This window comes from Strix uralensis, chromosome 3 (assembly GCF_047716275.1).
Source record: "Strix uralensis isolate ZFMK-TIS-50842 chromosome 3, bStrUra1, whole genome shotgun sequence".
NCBI lineage: Eukaryota > Metazoa > Chordata > Aves > Strigiformes > Strigidae > Strix > Strix uralensis.
This window is the reverse complement of record NC_133974.1, coordinates 102,414,872-102,427,024: the sequence shown is the minus strand read 5'-3', so window position 1 is coordinate 102,427,024 and position 12,153 is coordinate 102,414,872. Positions and strand designations below refer to the sequence as shown.

Here is a 12,153-nt window from a genome sequence, read left to right as displayed (position 1 = left end):
GACTTCTTTTGCCTTTAGCTCAGTCATTTACAAGTCTTCAGGTCTCAGTGGGTCTTGATGTTGTTGTTGAGTGGGAAAATACTGTGGAAATAACATTTACCTGCATTCCCAGTCTACAAAGCTCACTAACTGTAGCTTGATAGAGGCACATGCCTACCAAGCACCATAAAGAAAGATTTACAGTAAGTGGTGACTAATCTTTACAGCGTATACTGTATGCATATCACTGAGTCAGCTTGAAAGTTTGTTCATTCACTCGAACACCGCTTCTTCCATTCTCCTTCCTCTCTGATCTGCAGGCAGATCTGAAATCTGCCTTCCCTTCATTCAAGGAGAGCTTCTTATTGCCTTAATAGGCAATAGGTGCAGGTACAAAAACTATTGTACGGGATTGACCTAGAAAACACAGACTTGCCTACACAAAAGCATAAAAACAAACAAATAGACCAAAAAAAAAAAAAAAAGCCCTACATTTTCTTTCAGTGAGAAACTTCTGTGTATGCAAGGAAGGAGCCCTGCAGGAAGGGACTCTCTAGGGGGCATAAGCTGACCCTGCTACTGGAAAAACTTCCCAGCTCTAACATTTGGCAATCTGATCGTACAAAGCCTGCGAGAAATGCCCAGTTTAAGTGATCTGGTTTACTAGTAACAAAAGCAGTAGCAGAATAACACAGTCACATACTATAGATAGCTGGAATGGCCACATATGACTTTGCATTTGCTGAAGCCTAAAATAAGATGCCCCGCTCTTGGTTCTCTTTTTTCGTTTCTTGCAATTTACATAATTAGCAGTACGGATTTTCCAGAAATAACCTGAAAGTAAAAGTTCTACCTGGAAAAACAAAAAAAAAAAAGCTGTTTATGCTAAGGATAGTGTGGGGCTTAAATGTAAGGATTTTCTGTACATAATTGAACCCTATCATCCACTTTGTAATTACGATTCTTCAAGTAGAAGAATACAATTATTACAGAGTAAAGTAATTACAGCAAAGAGTTGCATTCATATACAGATCCAACCTTGCACCTTCTTTCAAAGTCACACAGGTAGCTCAACTGACTACAATATAAGCAGGCGTTGCTACAGATGACTAAAAATTGAGAAATTTGGCCCAATACTGAGCACACTTCATCCAACGGACATCTCTCCATCAACCAGCTTTATGTAGTAATCTATGCGCCACTGCCACAACGTCTGCACAGCAACCTTATTACTTTTGGACCATCGCCTACTTAAAACCAGATGAGCCCATGTTATTTTAATGAACCCCTACTTTAACTAACGATCAAGTATTTAGCCTAGGGATTGTATGCTGACAGACTTCCAGCATGAAAGTATAACTTCTTTCATAAATTATTGTAATTCTGTGGTATTAGTCTATCGTTTATATATTTGCATTCAACATCCAGATTAAAATTTCTTCTGAAAGTTGGAAATGGTTGAAATAAAAGTCTGCTAGGACCTTATTTTATCATCCCTGCTCATGTTAAGCAGTACCTTACTATGCAGGCAGCTACATTTGGCTTAACTTACGTTCTTTTCATTAACAAAACAGCACTTAACCCAGTGTCTTTTTTCTGTGCACCTCCCTTTTCAGGCATATTATTTCTTTAAATCTAAAGCTGTTTTTAACTTCAAAGACTAATTTTTTACTACGAGCAAAATGAAGGGTAAAATTCATCTTCTGCAATGCATCTTTGGTTTTCAAGCATATAAATGGCGAAGTCTTTTTTCGTTTTACCTGCAAGGCATATTCTCTTATTCATGCTTTTTCATTATAATAGCAGCAACTTTTTAAAAGTATTAAAGTTCATTATGAACCAGCTCTTTCAAAATTTCATAGTCCTAAAAAAACCACTTTTCCTCACTTCAGAAAAATTTTGCTTCTCATTTTCTACTTTTACCAAACACATGCAGGCAGCAGCAATACTTTTTCATCATGATCCATGCAGCTTAAATACCAATTTACTGAACTCTGACAGCATAAAACAAGCTTATCTGACAAAAAAATATAGAGAATTACTGCTCATCACCACAACTGAGAAGCCTCTTCCAGTCCTGGAAACACACAGCATCGATGCAAAAAGAGGGACAAGCTGCCTGCTGGCACTTCTGCAAACATTTTGGCTTAGAGGAATTATTGCCACCTTAAATGGAGACATGTCCCTACCATACTCAGAAATATGGGCTTAACATAGTTATGAATAGGAATCTCACTTTTCCAGACATAAATAGTCTGCTAATTTAGTAACCTCCCTCCATTCCTCTCGCTCTGTACCTGATGCTTTGCCATGCAGGCTTATTGAAACACAAGGTTTCAACGGGGGGGAGCTTCTGTGAGAAACTACTAGAAGCCTCCGCTTCCCCTATGTCCGACAGAGCCAACGTCAGCCGGCTCCAAGACGGACCTGTTACTGGCCAAGGCCGAGCCCATCAGTGACAGTGGTAGTGCCTCTGGGATACTGTATTTAAGAAGGGGAAAAAGAAAACTGCCGTCAGAGAGAGGAGTGAGAACATGTGAAAGAAACAACTCTGCAGACCCCAAGGTCAGTGAAGAAGAAGGGGGAGGAGGTGCTCCAGGTGCCGTAGCACATTCCCCTGCAGCCCGTGGTGCAGCCCATGGTGGGGCAGGCTGTGCCCCTGCAGCCCATGGAGGTGAATGGGGGAGCAGATCTCCACCCACAGCCTGGGGAGGACCCCACAACGGAGAAGGTGGATGTGCCTGAAGGAGGCTGTGACCCCCTGGGAAGCCCACGCTGGAGCAGGCTCCTGGCAGGAGTTGTGGCCCTGTGGAGCAGGTTCGCTGGCAGGACTTGTGACCCCGTGGGGGATCCCGCTGGAGCAGTTCATGAAGAACTGCAGCCCATGGAAAGACTCATGTTGGAGAAGTTTGTGGAGGACTGTCCCACACTGGAGCAGGGGAAGAGTGTGAGGAATCCTCCCCCTGAGGAGGAAGGAGCAGCAGAGACAACGGGTGATGAACTGACCACAACCCCCATTCCTTGTCCCCCTGCACCTCTTGGGGGGAAGAGAGAGAAATTGGGAGTGAAGTTGAGCCTGGGAAGAAGGGAGGGATGTGGGGAAGGTGTGTTATGATTTGGTTTTATTTCTCATTATCTTACTGTGATTTGATTGGTAATAAATTAAACTGACTTCCCCAAGTCGAGTCTGCTTTGGCCATGACAGTACTTGCTGAATGATCTCTCCTTGTTCTTATCTCAACCCACAAGCCTTTTTAGGTATTTTTCCCTCCCCTGTCCAGCTGAGGAGGGAGAGTGAAAAGAGCAGCTTTGGTGGGCACCTGGCATCCAACCAGGGTTAACCCACCACAATGGGGATGGTTCACTAGGCATTTCTACAGGTGAGGACTTAAAGGTAATTAGTGCTTCACTACTTATGTTCAGCAATACCCTCTAACAAAGCAGTTACCTGGTTCCTACAATCTGTCTTATCTTGGCATGATCAGGAGGGTGAAAGTCCTTCCAGATAGAAGCAAAAATGCCATTTCTGACACTCAAATGCCTGCCCTGTTTGGCATGCTACTGCTCGCAGCAATTGTGTTGCCAAAGAAAGTTAGAACTTCAAACAGCTTTACTCAATCCTTTATATAAAGTATCCTTGTTCAGCATCTCACCACTAAAGCACGTCAATCTCCGAGATGGTGTTCTGCCTTATTTTTGCCAGGAACTCATTAGATTATCACTGCAAGTACTTGTTTATTATCATTGCTGTGATGCTGAATTCACGTTTTTACACTGATCAATAAAAACTGAATCAACACACTACACGCCCAGCCCACACATGAAGAAAATTCATTTAACAAGAAGATCAAAGTTGTCTACCTTCTACTGTTGTAAAATCACAACCAGCCTGTTGGTTTTCGCCAGTTATCTTTGAAGAATGATTGGAAATGAACAAAAATAATTCTGGAAGCACATACTGAAATTGCAGATACAAAACAGAGATAGGAGGACACATGCAAATAACCACGTGGGAGACCTTTGCTTGAATTCGAACTGCACAGCAGGCCAAAGAGACAGCTAGAGTAACAACGCTCCTGCAAAGCCACACCATTCAATGTAGATTAACATTAACCATTCTTTTGCTTTATCAAAATACATAGGGGTTTCTTTGCAACATAAATATATAAGCTTTCAAAAACTAACCAATAAAACGCCTAAAAGCAAGCCAGCAAGTTAGCCTCTGAACTGCTTCCTCCCATTTCCCCCCAATATATTAGGGGCACAAGCAGGAACAAAGCTGCTGTGCTCAACACTGAGCTATACATGGCATAAACTTGTGGTTCAGGTGACTACAGCCTCCTGTGCTCAGCAGAGACAGCTCTGGTAATGGCCACAGAGCTCATAGTTATTTAACGTCCCACTGTGACCTAGGAGCCATTGTGCTTTCAGCCTCCAGAGAGAGCACAACAGCAGCTCTCAGCCCTGCTGAAGGTAGCGTGTCGCCAACTCAAAGGCCACCACCTCTCTGCAAGGTAAGCCCAGCTTTGATGCTCAGGACGAAACGAAACATAAAAGAGGCAGGCCAAAAAGAAGCAACTGGGAAGATATTTACGGAACTCTAAGTCAATATCATAAATATTTCAGGGCTTTGGCAGCCTCCATTTTGGGGAAAAGAAAGCTCAGTTTAGCTATGCAGGGTCTTCTAAGTATTCATACTTGTGGCAGATGTGAACCATTTAAAGACTGGTCAGCATCCATTTTTTATTTAATACACTGCTATTGTTGCTAACAATGCAAATCTTAACATTGTAAAAAGAGCAAATAACTAGCAAATTTGCTCATGAAATAACAATGACACTATTTACTAGTCAGGGTTTTATTTTCTGGTACAAACAGGATCTTCCACCAGGACATCTACTCCACCAGCAGAAAAAGAGACTGCAGGGTAGCAGCAGGGACAAAGCACTGGCGGCACGAGTCCAGCAGGCAGCACCGCCAGCAGCAGTCCTACTCCCAACACCCAGCAGCTACAGACTCTTGCCAAAGAAGCCCCATTTACCTGCTCCTTCTTCATGCACCGCTATGTTGTCCAAAGGAGTAAATAATCTTGAGTCTCTGATCAAAATGAGTATTAATAGCATCTTATCTTGTGCCTCCAAACTTTCACAAGTTTATAATGCAGGATTTCCTAATCTACAGGAATTAAAAACTGTATTAAAAATTAAATTACACGGGACACATGAATAACGTGCTTCATAACATACTTCCTGCTCACCAATAAATTGTATTCAATTCTGCATGCTGAGCAGAGGACTATTTCAACTTACGCAAAGCTCTAAGAGCATTCATTTCACTAAGACCCACTTATGATCATACTCTTGCAAGAGTGCCCATATGCATTTGTGCCATAGAACAGCAATGTTTACCCTACAGACCAGTCCAAACTACATGCCAGGACTGTACTGTGTGTTCTGTTAAGAAAATGAAAGAAGTTACTATTTAGGTCAAGTGTAAAATTGAAAAAAAAAAAAAAAAACCCACACAAAGTAAAAAGCCTTACTAATATAGCTGTAATTGGCATAACCCTTCAAGTGGATATAGAGATCCTTCCAGGAAAAGGGATTTCTAGTTGTGATTTGGCATGTGAAGCATGACAATACTGGGAAAAACACTTTTCTGCTAGTACAACTGGAACTCAGATGGGACTCTTACCCACACAGAAGTGTTGCAAAACCCCTCAATCCCCTAATATGCACTATTTTACCAGCAGAATTTTTGGTTTAAAGGGGAGGATGTATTTAAGGTCATTTCTAAACACCCCAGCATTAGCTTTTGTTTTTTCTTTTATATTTAAAAACTAGATCAGACTTCCCTTCTATCCTCCCTCACACACCCCCAAACACGCATATACTAAAAATATATAAATAAAGGAAATGAAACTTCCCCATTAATGAAAATGGGGGGGTGGGGGGAGCAGAGAACAAAGACAAAAATGGGTCTGTACAGCATCTTTTATGGCCAACGAAGAGTCAAATGACTTTTTTTTAAAAGACAGAGAACTTCAGCCATTATAAAATTTTAAACTCAATAGCCACTTGCTTCACAGGGTTGGGTACTTTTTTTTCCCCACAGTCCCATGATGAAGTTATTTAGGATTTGATATTCACTTAAAAAGAAGGTATCTGATTTAAATTCTGCAATCAAATGAACCCTGTCCTTTAAGAGCCCTGGTAAGCCTTGTTCTAGCCAGACAGTGTGAACAAAAACCTCTCGCCTTCAGAGACCTTTTTAAAAAAAAAAAAAAGAGATGCTGATAATTTAACATTTAACTTACACCTGTTTTGCTGGGTCAATCCTTCCCCAATCCATATTTTCGCAGTCTTTACACTCCAGGGTTAACTGGAGGTTTTACTACCCGAGTCTGAGCTTTTCCTCATTACTGAATATGACATTTTTGACAAATGAAAAAAAAACCAAAAAATCAAAAAAGACCATCTACAACAATCTTGCTTTGCTATAGATGCAACAAAGTCTAAACATGAAGAGAAAAAAAAAAGAAAGCAAAACAAAACCTTGCAGCACTGCACTTCAAGGACATATCACAATGCAGGCTCTATCAAAAATCTTAGCATGAGCAGTTGATGAGGGGAGGGAGGGGAAAGACAGCAACCATTTTCTTGCTGAACTAAAAAGACAGGAGAAAATTTGTGATAAGGCCCAGGATGGCTGCTTTAGAAAGCTCGAACTGGTGGGGTAGGGAAACTCAGCACTTGTGGCCATGTGCCTGGAAAGTGACCTACGCCAGCCCAGCTGGCCGGCGGATGGGAAGCTGAAGATCAGCAATTCATGTGAAATTCTAACAAAATTTGAAATATGAATTGGAGAAAGACAAACCAAAAACAATTTTTTTTTTTTTTAAATCAACTACCTTTTGAGTCTGCATCATATCAGCATTTCGGGTCTTTCCAGAGCAAATCATCAGTGAACTATGAAAACTTAGGTGGGCTGTTTGTGTGAGCCACGTTACTCTTTGTTACACAGTAAGCTGAAACCACAAGACTCGCTTCACTCAGAAGCTCAAAATATACCCAATGCTACACACCTCCTTCAAAACCCTGCAACATCCCCACTCTAATATGGAGAGTTTAAACTTTTTTTAAAAAATCCCTATTACAGGGTAACAGGGCATACATTAAAAACATGCCCTGCGTCCCTCAAACCATTTTCCTCTTGAGAAGAAAGTAACGTAAATGGTGTATTTGCCTTCTAGTTTCTACGGCAGCAGGTTGTAACCTGAGCACATTTTCCAGGTTTTCCGCACACAAATCAATGTCTTTAATTTCTGCTGCTGTTTCGAGCAGGGCCAGGTGAGCCCACACTCCCACCACCACGGAGTGACACAGCCAAACCAGAAATAGAGAAAATAAACCACTGTCAAAAATATTCTCCCTTCTGCCCACAGAAACCAACATCCAACAAGAGCCAGCATCGACACAACTCGCCGACCACCCGCGTTACCTTCTTCATCCTCCCGGCCAGGCTGGATCGTGTGCTACCTAGAGACACACATGCAATGGCAGCACCAAGGATGTGATGGTGCAAGAGTCCATCCTCAGCACCTCCAGACCTAAGGGGAAATACTCCCCCAAGCTCTACAAGATAACTTGGCACATAAATGCATGCTGCTCAAAAGCAAATCCAATGGATCTCTTAAATCTGTTTGGTTTCAAGCAAAGAGCTAAAGAACAAACCAGAACTGATAAAACTGCTGCTACCTTCATTTGAATCACAATCAGACCTACTCTTTGAAGGAAGAGCCGCCTTTCTTAAAGCATATTCGAATGCACTATTTTTGTCTTTATCTTAGAAGGCCTGATTTCCCCTCACAGCCCCACAACTGATTACAATAATAGGTTTCTCAGAGCCGGACAAGTTAAGAAGAGGTTTTATGACTTCATATGCAGCAAAACACATTTGCTGCCTTCATTTTTTTTCAGTTTCTAGTGCAGCCCCATCACTCCTCACCCTACAAATACTCACATGCACAGCAACTTCACAGCACTCCTCTAAGCAGCGCCATGGACATCAGTGTGACCACTGGTGCTGCTCACCTTACATAAATAACCAACTGTGTGTCAGCTGTGCCATGCAGAATTCATACATGCACTTAAAGGTGCTTCTGCCTACATATTACAGATGGAGGAGAGGTAAAAGGATCTGTTAATTTCAGGGACAGAAAAATCATAATTCTAATTTTTCATTGGAAGCTATGCAGCCACAAAAAAAAGCAACAGGAGGAAACAAATTGTTTCCGTATCAACAATTAATTTGTATCTATCAAACACTGCTTACTTTAAAAAAAAAAAAAAAAAACAACTTATTTCTAAGGAAGTTGAAATTACACTGCCTTATCTTGCAAGTTATTATGAGACACCATAGGAGACACAACCTTTCAGCACCAGAATCTCATGATGCCATTATGGATCCCAGGGCCCTTCTTCTTTAGTTTACTGCTGTCTCATTATAGTATTGGGAAAGGCAGAGAAGAGCCTTGTTGAGCACTTTGCTGAGTAAGTCTTTAAGCAACATATTCCCCACTTGACCAGAACAAACAAAAAAATAAAATAAGACAAAAACATTCACAGCAAAATATTATTTTACTCCTTTAGGAAACCTATAGTACATTACAGGACTGCTGCTCTTACACTTTTCTCATACTCCCTGCCAGATGCCAAGTTACAAGCTCAATTTATTAACAGCAAGCCTCACTATACCTCTGGAAGAATGAAAGTGGCCAGAACAAGAGAACTAACAGAGTTTTGAGGTTAAAATCTAGCTATTTCTTTTTCCTACCTAGGGTAGTCGAGCACTACCCAAAGGCAAAAGAAACCTGAAACGAGAACTCACCTTATGGTCTCAAATACATACTGGAGAATTCTCAGAGACAGGTCATCAGCAGTAATATAAAGGTTGAGAAAATTAAGTGGGTAAGACAAGGGGATTTTTCCAATCTCTCCAAATACAGCAGGGATGCCAATGGCAGGACATATGTTGATAGCAGTGTGATTAAGCTCCGGCCTTACCATTTCACCAAGAGGCCGATTCTCCACTCTTCACTCAGGCCAGCTTCCACAGTGAAGCGCATTACTTGCATTTGAGCTTTTTTGGCATTTTAAGATACATTGGTTTGACCACCACGCCGACAATGCTGTTCAGCTCCTCGTTGGAGTCTCCCAACTTCAGGAACACAAGCTGCTTATCAATGGTAGCGGAACAGACCATAGCAGCGTTTATTTGCGCCAAAACTTTTGAGTAGGGTATATTTAAGCCTTAAATACTTTGGAAAGTATATCAGACTACTGGTTATAGAAGAAAAATGCATACAACACATTTTATTTATATGAAAAATCACTTATCTAAAGTCTAAACAAACATATTTATTTGTTTTAAGCAAAGCTGCATAGCGTAACTTCCATGCTGCATATGCATGCACAGAGTATTGATGAAGCAGCACTTTTGTTGTTAAATACCTGCCTTGGACAAGCCTTAGGGAATAAAAAGGTAACATACCAACCAGGGCACATCACACTCCCTCACTTCAGTGGGTAACAACGCAAAATGAGTTATTTCAAGATAGATGCATCTTATTAAGGAAATGGCTCCATTCTGATCCGATTTAACACCCAAACAAGACCACCGAGTAGATGAGCAATCACAGCAAACAGCTGCCTATACCACATGCAGGAACTTCTCACGCACACACTGACACTACAAGGACGGGTCACTTCATGGTGACCCCACACCCTGAGCACGGGCAGGGGCAGGTCCCCGGGGTACAGGCAGGACGGGTACAGGCAGCAGGGTGGCCTCGCCCAGCAGCCCAGCAGGCCAGGCCCAAGCTTGCCAGGTGAACTCTCCCCTCTTCCCATACTTACAGTAAAATTATAGCTGTCAAAGACATAAAACTTCACCCCCCCAGTGATTACCTGCTTAAAACGTTAATCAAGCAGTTAAGCACTTTGCGACGTTTTCCATAAATAGTTTAGTTATGGGTCATCGTATTTATTTTGCTGCTATCCTATTAGTCTGTAAAAATCATGAACCTCACCAGTAATTACCTGAATCACGACCTGTGTTGATGCACTGGGACTGCAAGTACAGGTCAGATTTTACTGGACCAAGGTGTTAACCCCGCTAAGTTTACACCTCGACTAGTCAAGCCTGGCTAGTTGACTGGCAGACGTGAAAACCACTCTGTAAAGTCAGCAGAAGAATGAGTAGGCATTACCCATTTATTAACTGGTTAACTGCCAATTAATTTTACTTGCAAATCACCTCTCTGGTATTTAAAGACCTGGATAAGAGTTCTCGTTCGTTACCCCCCAATATTTTGACGGGCCAGAAGAAGGAAGCGCTTCTGCGCCCCGCCAGCGCCCAACCCGCCGCACATTCCTCTCCCGCGGAAAAGAAGAAGAAATGCACGTTTCCCCAAAATAAGTTCGCACCCCGCGGTGCCCCCCGGCCGCAGGGCAAGGCTGCAGAGCCCAGCCCCGCACCGCCGCGCTGCTAACACCGACCGAACCGCGTTGCCGCCGCGGGGGTGGAGGGGGGGGGGCGTGGGCCGGCCACTCGTGTCGGGGGCCGTGACGGGGACCGCGGGACCGCCGCTCGCACAACTTCCGCGGCAAGCCCCGCCGAGCCGGCCTTCCCCGCCTCCGCGGCGCGGCGCCCCGGGACCGGCCCCCCCCACCCCCCCGGGCAGGTACGGGGCAGCGCCCCGCCGCCGCCGCGCCCGCCCCCAGCCCGCTCCCGCCGCCCCGGGCGCCCCCCGCCCTGCCCGCGGCCGGCCGGCGGGGAGCGGCGGTCGCTGAGGAGGAGGAGGAGGCAGCAGGCAGGGCCTCGCCTACTCGGCGCTGCAGACCGAAAGTGAACTGCAAACTTTTTTTTTTTTCCCTTTTTTTTTTTCCCTCCTTCCAGCGCAGCCCCAGCTCTTGCAAAAATGAAACTTGCGAAGCATTCGCCTACCTGGCGTGGAGTCTGCAACAAGTGCAGGCGCGGGGGCCGGGCGCGGGGAGCGGCGGGGCCGGGCGCGGGGCTTATGTCGCTGTCGGCGAGGAGGGAACAATTGCGATATTAATTTATTACAGCGCTGCCCGGGCTGGGTCCTACTTCACTTACAGTACGGCGCTCATCCTGTAAACAAATATCGCTCCGCCAGGAAACATACTCCCCCCGGCCCGGCCCCGGCCCCGGCGGCAGCACCCACCCCGGCGGCGGCACATGGAGCAGCGCGGGGCGGGGGCCCGCCGCACCCCCCCCGCCCCGCGCCGGGGGAGGCTCCGGGCACCGGCACTTACCTCCGGCACGGCCTCCCCCGCCCGCCGCGCTGCCTGTGCCGAGTCCGTGATGCAAAAAAAAAAAAAAAAAAGAAAAAAAAAGAAAAAAAATCCCGGTGTCAGCAAATCGCTGTCAAATTATTTTCTTGCAGGAGAGCGAGGGGAGAGGGAACGGGGGGGAAAAGCAGAAGCAGAAGGGGGAGGAGGCTGCGGGAGGCGGCGGGATCCCTCCGCCGCGATGGGTCTGGCCCCGGGTAGCGAAGCAGGAAGTAAGGTGTCGGCGGCGCCGCGGCCGCGGCCGCCCGGCCCCGCGGCGGGGCGAGGGCGAGGGGCGCCCGCCGCCCCCGGGGGCCCGCCGCCGGCCCTGCGTCGCCGCCGCCTCCCGCTCCGCCGCGCCGCGGTCTCGCCGGCAGCCCCTCCTCTCAGGGCGGCGAGCGCAGCGCAGGTGCCGGGGCCACCGCCGGCGACCTGTCAGCGGCTCCCGCCGGTGCGGCGCGGCCGGGGCCGGGGCCGGGGCCGGGGCCGCGGCTCAGCGGGCGGCGGGCGAGGGGGTGCCGCGGGCTCCCGGCGCCGCCGCATGCCGCAGGGCGGTCGGGCCGGGGACGGCTCCCGCTCCCGCCCGGGCGGCGGCGCCGGGGGGTGACAGCGGCGCCGCGGGCCGACACCGCGCCAGCCCTGGGGCTGGGGAGGGGGGTCCCGCCGCCGCGGGGCTGGGGGAGGGGGAGTCTCCCCGCCGCCGTGGAGCGGGGGAGGGGGGTCTCCCCTGGCGCCGGGGGGGAGCGATCGGGGCCGGGGGTGGCGGGGGCTGCGGCCGGGCCTCCCCCCGCGCCTCCCCCCGCCCCGGGGCGCCGGGGGA

At 46.7% G+C, this 12,153-nt stretch overlaps 1 protein-coding gene across 7 annotated transcripts in view; it reads right to left on the bottom strand.

Annotated features, from left to right (window-relative positions):
- Positions 1 to 11,515, bottom strand: part of TRERF1 (transcriptional regulating factor 1) — a 104,592-nt gene extending 93,077 nt beyond the window's left edge. For 2 of the 7 annotated variants that reach the window (XM_074863638.1, XM_074863636.1), the window contains exon 1: positions 11,319 to 11,515. The gene's annotated coding sequence lies outside the window, so the exon portion shown is untranslated. Of the gene's footprint in view, positions 1 to 10,986; positions 11,261 to 11,318 lie in introns of those variants that run through there. The other 5 variants (XM_074863637.1, XM_074863634.1, XM_074863635.1 and 2 more) reach the window with 4 other exon arrangements.
- Between the last annotated feature and the right edge of the window lie 638 nt (positions 11,516 to 12,153).